Here is a 13,771-nt window from a genome sequence, read left to right as displayed (position 1 = left end):
TCCTGGAGGGCAGGGAGCCTGATACTAGGGATGTATTGGGCCGTCAACACCACCCTCTGTACAGCCTTGTGGTTGAGGGCAGTGCAGTTGCTGTACCAGGCTGTGATGCAGCAGGTCAAGACGCTCTCGATTGTGCAACTGTAGAACTGCTTAAGGATTTGAGGGCCCATGCCGAATTTCTTCAGTTACCTGAGATTGACGAGGTGCTGTGGTTAGTAAGCCTGAATTGTATACCTGTACAATTCAACATACTAAACAACCTGGTCACAGAGCATTTCGTATTATTCTGCACGTAAATCCCAGACACACCATTTTGTATGATATGTTACGTTTCGTATTGTATGTATTAACTTGTGGATGTCCATCATCCATTTCATATGATATGTTACAAATTACAATTCATATGATATATTATATATATTATATGTTATGAATTTACAAAATGTACAATATGGTTAAGAATTTTACAAAACGTACTATATGTTACGAATTTGCAAAACATACTATATGTTAAGTAGTAAGTTGAAGTTGAAAAGTTGCTAATTAGCTAAAAGGCTAAAGTTGTCTTTGTTGAGATTCGAATTCGCAACATTTGGGTTGCTAGACGTTCGCATTATACGCCAACCCATCCACCCCGACCAACCACCCTCCTTTCGTTTTTGCCTTAAGTAACCATATGTCTTATGTAACCATACGAAACGTAACATATCATACTAAATGGAGTATCTCGGATTTACATACAGAATAATACGAAATGCTCTGAGACCAGATTGGTTTACCTAGTGACTGATTAAAGGTCCCGCTCAGTCATCCTATTTCCCAAGTAAAAATAGCCTTTGAATGACCAAAACATAACCCATAATATTTTTACGTTAATAAAATGCTCAGAATTGAAGACATTTTAGCTTTTCTCTTATCTCGAACAACCAGGAAGACAGAAAGAACAGGCTGAGTGGGCGGGGAGCTTATATTGATGAGCTCACCTTGACTGACAGCTCTTTGAAACGCCCTTGTGGTCATTGCCAGGTAACAAGGTAAACAATAGTCCCAGTCAGCATTCACTTAATAATGAGGAATTCCCCTCGACCACGCCCACAAATTGGGGAAAACCAACATTCTTTCCTATTGAACCCTATTGTAAAAGAGGCAACTTCGTAGTCGATTTTTTGTTATACATAAATAACAAAACATGCCGAAAAGCTGCTGTGTTGTTCAATGTACAAAGCTAGTTCAAAACTCCAGATTCGGTTCGCAATGCTCCCACGTAGGGAACTAGAGCCTGCAAGAAGAGCCCTGTGGCTTCAGGCTATTCGGTGTGGGAGAGTGGGAAATGTGGGGACGCTGTGTCTAAGTATGCTACATGTGTGTGGAAAACATTTCATCACAGGTAAGACATTTAACTTGTTTAGTACAGTCCATTTGTAACTCCACTCACTACTTGTAGCTGTATAGTCTGTTGTTTGTGTTGTTGGTCTTGGCTAGCTTAATGTTCCGGTCGGTAGCTAGCTAAAGCTCACTCACTCAAGTGGCTGCTAGTATCGCCATGAAAAGGGGCATGAGGGAAGCCCTACAATATTACGTTTTTCTAAGTAGATTCAGATTCAGATTCAGACTAACTTTATTATCCCACCAGGGGGAAATTCGTTTGGTCGTGTGCTTAAAAATACGGTACATACAACATGAAAACACAGAAATGACACAATATAATTAATTGAAAGTGTTATAGCTACACAAGTGAGAACGCTAGGGAGCAGGCAATGTTGAAAAGTCATTTGTAGACATGTACTTTGCTTAAATGTAGTTTTGTAATTGACTAAAACAAGCAGACAACAATAAAATTGCGTTTGATGTTTAGTTTTTTCTGTGAGCCAATGGGTAACCTAGATAACCAAAGGGTGTTCTCCCACAAGCGGGCAGGGTCTCGACGTTCTATCTATTACCGACTGGGTCTATGGGCCACATGTCATTGATGACAACTTGTCATTCCGAGCCTAAATAATATGCCTCAACCCATTTTCTCTGCAAAATGCTCTCATGGTCAACAGAGCTAATCATGGACTGTTGGATATCAGACAAACAGCAGCAATACTCAATTGCATTTCTGTAGTTTTGTAACTAGTTACAGAATACAGTTGACTGATAGACTTTCTCACAAGAAATAGTAAAGCCTGAGTCACCTTTGAAGCTTAGACATAAGGGAATGTACATGAAAACAGCATACAATAAGTGTAATGGACAAGTTATTGGTACCTCTGCATTAGCATTATACAGTGAATTCGGAAAGTATTCAGACCCCTTGACTTTTTCCACATTTTGTTATGTTACAGTCGTATTCTAAAATGGATTAACCTCTTAAGGATCGGACCCTTTTTTTCAATTTTTGCCTAAAATGACATACCCAAAATAACTGCCTGTAGCTCAGAACCTGAAGCAAGGATATGCATATTCTTGATACCATTTGAAAGGAAACACTTTGAAGTTTGAGGAAATGTGAAATTAATGTAGGAGAATATAACACATTAGATCTGGTAAAAGATAATACAAACAAAAACACATTAAAAAAAATGTTTAATCATCTTGAAATGCAAGAGAAAGGCCACAACATAATATTGCAGTTTAGGAGCAATTTAGATGTTGGCCACTAGATGGCAGCAGTGTGTGTGCAAAGTTTCAGATTGATCCAGTGAAGCATTGCAATACTGGACTATTTTGTATCAAGTCTGCCCAAATGTGTCGAAATGGTCAATTGATACATTTTCAAGTACATAACTATAGAGAACATACAAAAATGATATGGTAATACAAAATGTAAGTTTACACACTCGCAGGAATGTCATACATGATGGATCATTAGCTTATACACTAACTTTCACACATCTAGATGGCCGGGAGGGGTGGGTGAGGAGCCAGAGACAGCATGGGTTCAAACTGTAGAACCCAGTTCCTACATTTGAATATAAAAATTGATTTGATCAAACAAAACTATGCTACATTTAATCTCTGGGACCCTTAGGATGACAAATCAGAGCAAGATTACTGAATGTAAGTACATTATTTACCTTGAGAGGTGAATGTATCAAACCAGTTGCCATGATAAGTTTTTTGTTGTTGTGCACTCTCCTCAAACAATAGCATGATATTTTTTCACTGTAATAGCTACTGTAAATTGGACAGTTTAACAAGAATTTAAGCTTTCTGCCCATATTAGAAATGTCTATGTCCTGGAAAGTTTGCTGTTACTTACAACAGTCATGCTAATCACATTAGCGCACGTTAGCTCAACTGTCCCGTATACGGGGCACCAATCCAATAGAGGTTAAATTGTTTTTTCCCCTCATCAATCTACACACAATACCCCATAATGACAAAGCGAAAATAGGTTTTTAGAAATGTTTCCAAATGTCAAAAAATGTATAAATGAAATACCTTATTTACATAAGTATTCAGACCCCTTGCTATGAGACTCGAAATCGAGCTCAGGTGCATCCTGTTTCCATTGATCATCCTTGAGATGTTTCTAAAACTTGATTGGAGTCCACCTGTGGTAAATTCAATTGATTGGACATGATTTGGAAAGGCACACACCTGTCTATATAAGGTCCCACAGTTGACAGTGCATGTCAGAGCAAAAACCAAGCCATGAGGTCGAAGGAATTGTCCGTAGAGTTTCGAGACAGGATTGTGTCGAGGCACATACCTGGGAAAGGGTACCAAAACATTTCTGCAGCATTGAAGGTCCGCAAGAACACAGTGGCCTCCATCATTCTTAAATGTAAGAAGTTTGGAACCACCAACACTCTTCCTAGAGCTTGCCGCCTGGCCAAACTGAGCAGTCGGGGAGAAGGGCCTTGGTCAGGGAGGTGACCAAGAACCCGATGGTCACTCTGACAGAGCTCCAGAGTTCCTCTGTGGAGATGGGAGAACCTTCCAGAAGGAAGGCCTTGGTCACCACCCTGACCAAGGCCCTTCTCCCCCGATTGCTCAGTTTGGCCAGGCGGCTAGCTCTAGGAAGAGTCTTGGTGGTTTCAAAAATGTCTAAAAACCTGTTTTCACTTTGTCCTTATGGGGTATTGTGTGTAGATCGATGAGGAACATTTTTTATTTAATCAATTTTAGAATAAGGCTGTAAAGTAACAAAATGTGGAAAAAGGGAAGGGGTCTGAATACTTTCTGAATGCACTGTACAAGCAGATGGTGAATACTTTAGAAAACATTTCAGGCAATCTTAAAACATCTCTATGGGCTCCTTTGAGTTAAAATTGTCACTCAAAATAACTGATTTCATAAACATCTCAATCTAACTACACACACACAGACACACACACACACACACACACACAGTGTCTGTTTTCAGATGTTTGAACTAGCCCTGCTAATCATTATGATAACAACACAGGCACAGGATATTTCCCACTCACAATTTCTCACATTCAGAAATGAGCTGATTTCACATGGGTCTGCTAAACATAAGATCATTAACACACACAGATACTGTACAAAAGGACTCAGCTGCATGACAAGAGTTCCTACACTGAGTATACCAAACATTAGGAACACCTTCCTAATATTGAGTTGGACCCCCCTTTTGCCCTCAGAATAGCCTACATGCATGGTGGAATGGACTCTACAAAGTGTCGAAAGTGTTCCACAAGGATGCTAGCCCATGTTGACTCCGATGCTTCCTACAGTTGTGTCAAGTTGGCTGTATGTCCTTTGGGTGGTGGACCATTCTTTATACACACGGGAAACTGTTGAGCGTAAAAAACCTGTTCAAAGGCGCTTCAATCTTTTGTCTTGCCCATTCTCCCTCTGAATGGCACACATACACAATCCATGTCTCAAAACCCTTCTTTAACCTGTTTCCTTCCCTTCATCTACGCTTATTGAAGTGGATTTAACAAGTGACATCAATAAGGGATCATAGCGTTCACCTGGATTCACCTGGTCAGTCTATGTCATGGAAATAGCATGTTCTTAATGTTTTGTATACTCAGTGTATAGCGTGTCTGTCTGATGATGTTTCACGTAAACAAGAAAGCCAACCCAGTTGTCGGACAATCAGCAGCAGCCGCACTCCTCGTCTCGTTCACCTTTTCAGATTGCAAACATACCGGTCCTGAATCGTTCTCCATTTTTCTTTGATATTGTATCGGTGTTCAAATTTCGTGATATCTCCCTCCAGCTGTTATCTTTTGTGTCTTATCTGAATACAACTGCATCGAAGGATTGTAGAGGTTATCTATCGTCTCACCTCCTCGCCTCCAAAACCTTTACCCTTTATTTCAAAATTTGACGTTTGGAGCAACTTCGAAATTTGAGGTTTGGAGAAATGGACCACTGCTGAGCAGGAGTCCCATGACCCATGACTCCGGATCCGAAGTTCTCATGTTTATCCCCAGTGGTAGGATCCGAAGTTCTCGTGTTTAATCCCAGTGGTAGAATCCGAAGGTTGCGTGTTCAATCCCAGTTGTAGACAGTCATTTGAAATGTTTTTCTTTTAACCCTATCCCAAACCTTAATCCTTAACCATTCTGAATTAATACCTAAACGTAATGTTTTAACCCAACCAAAACCTTAACCCTTAACTTTGAAATGTGAAGTTGGGAGCAACTTCGAAATCTGACAAAAGGAACAATGCTGAGTAAGAGGAGTCAACCCAGGGTGTCAAAAACACTTAAAAACTTTATGTTTGGAGCAACTTCGAAATTTGATGTTTGGAGAAACGTGGATAAACATTAGAATCTGAAGTCGAATTGGTAAAACCGTGAGATCTTGTTGTGATTGAAAAGCTACTATTGCAATAAGACTGAGCACTGTGTGTATGGAGTCAGACAGGTCAGATGCAAGACCCTAAACCCCAAATAGAGAAATAAAAAATATCTCATATTTTGTGAAGGAAAAAAGTATTTGATCCCTTGCTGATTTTGTACTTTTGCCCACTGACAAAGATATGATCAGTCTATAATTTTAATGGTAGGTTTATTTGAACAGTGAGAGACAGAATAACAACAACAAAATCCAGAAAAACGCATGTCAAAAATGTTATAAATTGATTTACATTTTAATGAGGGAAATAAGTATTTGACCCCTCTGCAAAAACATGACTTAGTACTTGGTGGCAAAACCCTAGTTGGCAATCACAGAGGTCAGACGTTTCTTGTAGTTGGCCACCAGGTTTGCACACATCTCAGGAGGGATTTTGTCCCACTACTCTTTGCAGATCTTCTCCAAGTCATTAAGGTTTCGAGGCTGACGTTTGGCAACTCGAACCTTCAGCTCCCTCCACAGATTTTCTATGGGATTAAGGTCTGGAGAGTGGCTAGGCCACTCCAGGACCTTAATGTGCTTCTTCTTGAGCCACTCCTTTGTTGCCTTGGCCGTGTGTTTTGGGTCATTGTCATGCTGGAATACCCATCCACGATCCATTTTCAATGCCCTGGCTGAGGGAAGGAGGTTTTCACCCAAGATTTAACGGTACATGGCCTCGTCCATCGTCCCTTTGATGCAGTGAAGTTGTCCTGTCCCCTTAGCATAAAAACACCCCCAAAGCATAATGTTTCCACCTCCATGCTTGACGGTGGGGATGGTGTTCTTGGGGTCATAGGCAGCATTCCTCCTCCTTCAAACACGGCGAGTTGAGTTGATGCCAAAGAGCTCGATTTTGGTCTCATCTGACCACAACACTTTCACCCAGTTCTCCTCTGAATCATTCAGATGTTCATTGGCAAACTTCAGATGGGCCTGTATATGTGCTTTCTTGAGCAGGGGGACCTTGCGGGCGCTGCAGGATTTCAGTCCTTCACGGCGTAGTGTGTTACCAATTGTTTTCTTGGTGACTATGGTCCCAGCTGCCTTGAGATCATTGACAAGATCCTCCCGTGTAGATCTGGGCTGATTCCTCACCATTCTCATGATCATTGCAACTCCACGAGGTGAGATCTTGCATGGAGCCCCTGGCTGAGGGAGATTGACAGTTATTTTGTGTTTCTTCCATTGACGAATAATCGCACCAACTGTTGTCACCTTCTCACCAAGCTGCTTGGCAATGGTCTTGTAGCCCATTCCAGCCTTTTTTTTTCTTTTTTTTCTGGGTTTAGATCAGCTTAATATTGCAGATAGGTTGTAACTTCTATCAATGTAATTGTCTGCATCACTTCCAATCGCCCATGTTTGTTATATATATACTCCCCTTTATTACTTTTCAACCCCGCCATCCTTTCCCTACTTGGGGAATTAGTGAACAACAATGCCCAGGCCTCTACTTCCAGCCTATACTTACTATATACACCTTATGGACACAGTCAATTTTACAATAATTCTATTTTTTTATTTATTATTTTTTTTGCTCCTGAACTTCTTCTACTCTCAACCTCTCCGATCATTTTCATGATGTCCATCCGGTTTGCTTCTATATGCCATATCTTTCTAACTTTGCTCTTTCCCAAAAGCTCCCAACATACAACCTACAGTGGGGGAAAAAAGTATTTAGTCAGCCACCAATTGTGCAAGTTCTCCCACTTAAAAAGATGAGAGAGGCCTGTAATTTTCATCATAGGTACACGTCAACTAAATTGACAAAATGAGGGGAAAAAAACCAGAAAATCACATTGTAGGATTCTTTATGAATTTATTTGCAAATTATGGTGGAAAATAAGTATTTGGTCACCTACAAACAAACAAGATTTCTGGCTCTCACAGACCTGTAACTTCTTCTTTAAGAGGCTCCTCTGTCCTCCACTCGTTACCTGTATTGATGGCACCTGTTTGAACTTGTTATCAGTATAAAAGACACCTGTCCACAACCTCAAACAGTCACACTCCAAACTCCACTATGGCCAAGACCAAAGAGCTGTCAAAGGACACCAGAAACAAAATTGTAGACCTGCACCAGGCTGGGAAGACTGAATCTGCAATAGGTAAGCAGCTTGGTTTGAAGAAATCAACTGTGGGAGCAATTATTAGGAAATGGAAGACATACAAGACCACTGATAATCTCCCTCGATCTGGGGCTCCACGCAAGATCTCACCCGTGGGGTCAAAATGATCACAAGAACGGTGAGCAAAAATCCCAGAACCACACAGGGGGACCTAGTGAATGACCTGCAGAGAGCTGGGACCAAAGTAACAAAGCCTACCATCAGTAACACACTACGCCGCCAGGGACTCAAATCCTGCAGTGCCAGACGTGTCCCCCTGCTTAAGCCAGTACATGTCCAGGCCCGTCTAAATTTTGCTAGAGTGCATTTGGATGATCCAGAAGAGGATTGGGAGAATGTCATATGGTCACATGAAACCAAAATATAACTTTTTGGTAAAAACTCAACTCGATCGTGTTTGGAGGACAAAGAATGCTGAGTTGCATCCAAAGAACACCATACCTACTGTGAAGCATGGGGGTTGGAAACATCATGCTTTGGGGCTGTTTTTTCTGCAAAGGGACCAGGACGACTGATCCGTGTAAAGGAAAGAATGAATGGGGCCATGTATCGTGAGATTTTGAGTGAAAACCTCCTTCCATCAGCAAGGGCATTGAAGATTAAACGTGGCTGGGTCTTTCAGCATGACAATGATCCCAAACACACCGCCCGGGCAACGAAGGAGTGGCTTCGTAAGAAGCATTTCAAGGTCCTGGAGTGGCCTAGCCAGTCTCCAGATCTCAACCCCTTAGAAAATCTTTGGAGGGGAGTTGAAAGTCTGTGTTGCCCAGCGACAGCCCCAAAACATCACTGCTCTAGAGGAGATCTGCATGGAGGAATGGGCCAAAATACCAGCAACAGTGTGTGAAAACCTTGTGAAGACTTACAGAAAACGTTTGACCTGTGTCATTGCCAACAAAGGGTATATAACAAAGTATTGAGAAACTTTTGTTATTGACCAAATACTTATTTTCCACCATAATTTGCAAATAAATTCATAAAAAATCCTACAATGTGATTTTCTGGATTTTTTGTCTGTCATAGTTAACGTGTACCTATGATGAAAATTACAGGCCTCTCTCATCTTTTTAAGTGGGAGAACTTGCACAATTGGTGGCTGACTAAATACTTTTTTCCCCCACTGTATAAACCCCAGTCGTACTTTATCAAATGCCTTTTCGAAGTCTGCTATGAATATGAATAGCCCATTCCAGCCTTGTGTAGGTCTACAATCTTGTCCCTGACATCCTTGGAGAGCTCTTTGGTCTTGGCCATGGTGGAGAGTTTGGAATCTGATTGATTGATTGCTTCTGTGGACAGGTGTATTTTATACAGGTAACAAGCTGAAATTAGGAGCACTCCCTTTAAGAGTGTGCTCCTAATCTCAGCTCGTTACCTGTATAAAAGACACCTGGGAGACAGAAATCTTTCTGATTGAGAGGGGTCAAATACTTATTTCCCTCATTAAAATGCAAATCAATTTATAAAATTTTTGACATGCGTTTTTCTGGATTTTGTTGTTGTTATTCTGTCTCTCACTGTTCAAATAAACCTACCATTAAAATTATAGACTGATCATTTCTTTGTCAGTGGGCAAACGTACAAAATCAGCAGGGGATCAAATACTTTTTTCCCTCACTGTATCATATATGGTTCCTATTGTTTTCACTGTTTCCATACGTTATGCTATGCATAAATATGACAACTCAGAGTACTATCAAAGTCGCTGTTGGCCCTACAATATGGCAATGTTTTGTGACATGAGGTGAGTGTGTGTTTGAGGAGGAGAGAGCGAGGGAGGAAAGAAGAGTGTGTGTACGAGAGAGAGAGAGAGGGAGAAGGTGAGAGTGATGTGTTTCGCAGGTTTTTGCGATGATGCACTGCTTTATTATTCAGCACAAGGGGCACTTCACCACCCGAATGGCTTCTCTTTGATATCGACAGCAGCTTGAGGGGGAGAGTGCACTCAAAAACAGGCGCGGGCCAATTTATTCTTCAAAAAAAAAATAGTTGTGTACTTCTCTCGCAGCGCTGGCCGCACATGAGGGGAGCCAATCGCTTTGATGCTCCAACAGTGACACTCCACACAGTAATGAAATATGGTAATTACACACACATGAAAGCCGTGCTACACAGACCAGGGGAAAAGGATAAAAACAAGTATGACTTTATCCAAAGATACCCTCTGTAATTAATTATCCTTTTCATAAACATATATTTTATTCTATTGGGGACCTACAAAGCAGCATGAACCATCATTTGACCCAGTGACGGCACAGGGTAAGAGGTCCACTGATTAAGAACGTCAATAACATAACAGAGACAAACAGAACAGGGGGATTGTCCACTATGCTCTTCACTGTGCTGCTGCTGTTTCCTTTCTGTGGCTCAGTCAGTACTAAACTGTCCACAGGATAATTGATTGACAGGTCCTGTTGTGTTGGTCAAGGTACTCAAGGCAGTCCCCCAGCAGGGAATGCACCTGACACTGGACATTGGGATCTTCATGTTTTACCTTTTTGTGCCAAATTCTGTCTGCTCCATTGATTGACAGATAAATCTCTCACTTGTATACTTCACACATGCCTCTCAATAGAACCACATGATGCACTTAGCTTATATTGAGCTAGTTGGCCAAGGAGCATGGGAGGGAGTGGTGGGGAGGTGAAGGGGGATAAAGAGAGGGGGAGAGGAAGAGATGGATAAAGAGGAAAAGAGAATGGGTGGAGAAGGCTATGTGTTTGACCATCAGTGTTTGCTCTTGAGTCAGACAGCCAGAGCCAACCCCCTCAACTCTCTCACACACTCTCACACACTTTCACACACACACACACGCACGCACACACGCACAGCGCACGCACACACGCACGCACGCACGCACACACACACACACACACGCACACACACACACACACACACACACACACACACACACACACACATACGTGTTTATAGACAATATCAGGACTTATGACAAAAATGTGACATATTGGGACATGCCTTTCCCAAGGTCCAAGAGACCTGGGAATCAGAATAGTTTGGTCCCATGATTCTAGGAATACATCCATCTGTTGAGATTTTGTCTAGGGCTATATTTTGTTCAGACCTGATTTTAATAGTATATATGAGGACTTTTTCGGGTTCATGTGACATATAAGGCCCATAGCAACAGCAGCCCGTAGATACACACTGATTTTCAGGTTTATGTGACTTATGAAGAACCTGTAAATAGGGTCTGTATTTGAACGTGGTTCCGGTTACATGTTGAAATGTCTGCATAAGAATCATAGGTGTACAATACTTAACTAAAGCTTTAAAACAATTATAATAATAATCATGCTCACCAGATAGGTAACCTTCAACAGAAATACCTATCCATGTTCACATAGCTCATAAATATAATATATTCTCAGTCTACTGTTTAAGTCGTATTATTGTTATTTATAACAATACATTTGCAGTCAATATTCATGTAAAAAAGAGGGAACACTTTATGCCTTACTTTTATTGAGTGCCAGCGAAAATATACAAATTAACAAATCAATTGAACACCCAGAATAGACCACCTACACTTTGCCTCCTTCCCTGCTATGCACAAGGCAGTAGAAATGGCATGTTTGAAATGAATGAGAAACTCTCTATTAAAGCATCCAGCTTCTATGAAACATGACAGTGTACATTCAGCTAACCTGTCTAAATAACATAGGGATTTACATCATAGTTACATAGTGCAAGTTACCATACACAAGGCCTGTTACAAGCACCCATTGAAATGGTAATAGTTTAACAGTAATTTAAACACCTTGCCACATTCAACAACTTGTGGTTAAGAACAAAGTGCTTCTGAAAACTTGGGAACAATAACAATCCCTTTAAGTACTGTTTATCTCTTTTCCCTGTCAATGAGAGCAGAGTATTAACCTATATCATCAACTGTTATCCCAAAAAATGTGACCATTAGTGGCAAACATATGCTCATTAATAGCCCTCAATTATACATAAACATACAAACATGTGGGATCTACAGTCGAGCCTATGTGGCATGTTTGTACAAGAACCAACAATATAAATCATTTAAGGAAAATAAAATAATATGAACATGAAACCCACAGATATTAACACTATCTGAGGAGAAGCTCATTGAAATTGGAATTGAATGGTACCTGAGCTACAGTTGGCATGCTCTAGTTCTATCTATTCATCTTCCTTTTTAATGCTACATTTCTGTTGTGGATGTAGTATTTGATAGCAACCCCAGTCTCTGTCTTTCAGAGCTACTGGCTCTGCTTGGAGGCAGGAGTCACAGTCCTTTTCACCTGGTATTCTGCAGCTTGTTATGAAATTAAGCAAATGCCACTCAACAGCTTTCACTTCATCACCTGTCCACTTGCTTCTCACCTTCACAGCTTTCATAAATGGAAACAAAATACAACTGATTAACAATGAGCTCTGCTAAAGTGACAAATGGAGGATATGATACAAAGCATTCTAGTTAGTAGTTATATGATGTTATCAATACATGTGAATACAAAATGCTTACTAACCTTGCTTTCCTTTGGAGCACTTTGAGGATGCTTGGGATGTGACTATTTTACCATGTCTTGGTTGTGTGTTGCTCATGTGTACGTTATCCAAGGTGGTTGACTCAGGAGTGCCCTCCATGTTGTCCAGGGTGGTTGACTCAGAAGTGCCCTCCATGTTGTCCAGGGTGGTTGACTCAGAAGTGCCCTCCATGTTGTCCAGGGTGGTTGACTCTGGTGTTTGCCTCAGAAGTGTCTGGTCCCTAGAAGTCTCTGTTGTTGAGCCTTTGCAAAGTAATAATGAATGTATTTATGTTCTATGAGCTTCATGACAATACGTTTGCTTGCTTGTATTATTCACTGTAAACAACCTCAATGTCAGGCAATATGCAATTCTACATTAGATATTAACTGATATTTGAGATATAAACATAAACTGATTGCAAATCCATAAATGTGGAATTACTTATCACCACCAATGTGATTGTTTAAAAACAGATAGAGGATCATTTCGATAATCCCCACAGAAATGTGCATTTATGTGACATAACTTAAAGATATTACCACATATATGCAAGTCAGGATACCTTTGCATTGATGTAGGTCAGCAATGGTTTCTTCACTGGAATCATCATCACTCATTTCTACTTCATCTGGTTGGGTAAAAAACATTTACGGCCAATTATTTAAATTAAGGACTAACAACACTTATAATAGTTATATTTGAAGTGGGTAAAAACTATATTTCAAACAAAATGTTACCTTCAGGATTGACCTCAATGTCATCCAGCCCTTTCCCCTGCAGGTAAGGCAGTCTTCCTTTTCGATTGCTATCAACAGTTTGCTGACTTTTGCGAGCTGCAGGGTACTCTCTGGAAGCCGATAGAATTCTCTATGGACACGGATGTCATGTCCTAGAAAGGTGGCAAGTTGATCCATTTCATTTTCTTTGAGGTTTAGTAGTGTGGACAAAGTGGCGACTTGTTTCCGCAATCTTGTTGAGGTGAGTGCCTCTGGGTTCTTTGCACCACATTGTTTGCATACTTGCGAAAGCAGTCGGAGCCTCTGTAATGGGAAAGGACACATGGCCGTGCAAACATGTACACATTTTCTTTGTGGACTTGACACTCTTTTCTGCTTATCAAGAGGAGGTCCATAGCAGTGATCATGTCAGGGGTTAGGTGTCTCCTGAGTGGCGCAGTGGTCTAAGGCACTGCATCGCAGTGCTAACTGTGCCACTAGAGATCCTGGTTCGAATCCAGGCTCTGTCGCAGCCGGCCGCGACCGGGAGACTCATGGGCGGCGCACAATTGGCCCAGCGTCGTCCAGGGTAGG

At 41.1% G+C, this 13,771-nt stretch overlaps 1 long non-coding RNA gene across 3 annotated transcripts; it reads right to left on the bottom strand.

The window, feature by feature from the left end:
* Nucleotides 1-11,401: 11,401 nt before the first annotated feature.
* Nucleotides 11,402-13,611, bottom strand: LOC123481944. Of its 3 annotated transcripts, none has more exons than XR_006657447.1 (4): nucleotides 13,199-13,611; nucleotides 13,024-13,089; nucleotides 12,461-12,721; nucleotides 11,402-12,322 (listed from the first exon to the last, which is right to left on the bottom strand). It is a non-coding gene; the product is annotated as an uncharacterized LOC123481944 (long non-coding RNA). The 3 variants fall into 3 exon arrangements; XR_006657448.1 differs by having other exon boundaries at nucleotides 13,024-13,083; XR_006657449.1 differs by having other exon boundaries at nucleotides 13,024-13,080.
* Nucleotides 13,612-13,771: the final 160 nt, after the last annotated feature.

This window comes from Coregonus clupeaformis, chromosome 26 (genome assembly GCF_020615455.1).
Source record: "Coregonus clupeaformis isolate EN_2021a chromosome 26, ASM2061545v1, whole genome shotgun sequence".
Lineage (NCBI taxonomy): Eukaryota > Metazoa > Chordata > Actinopteri > Salmoniformes > Salmonidae > Coregonus > Coregonus clupeaformis.
This window is presented reverse-complemented; position numbering and strand designations above follow the sequence as displayed.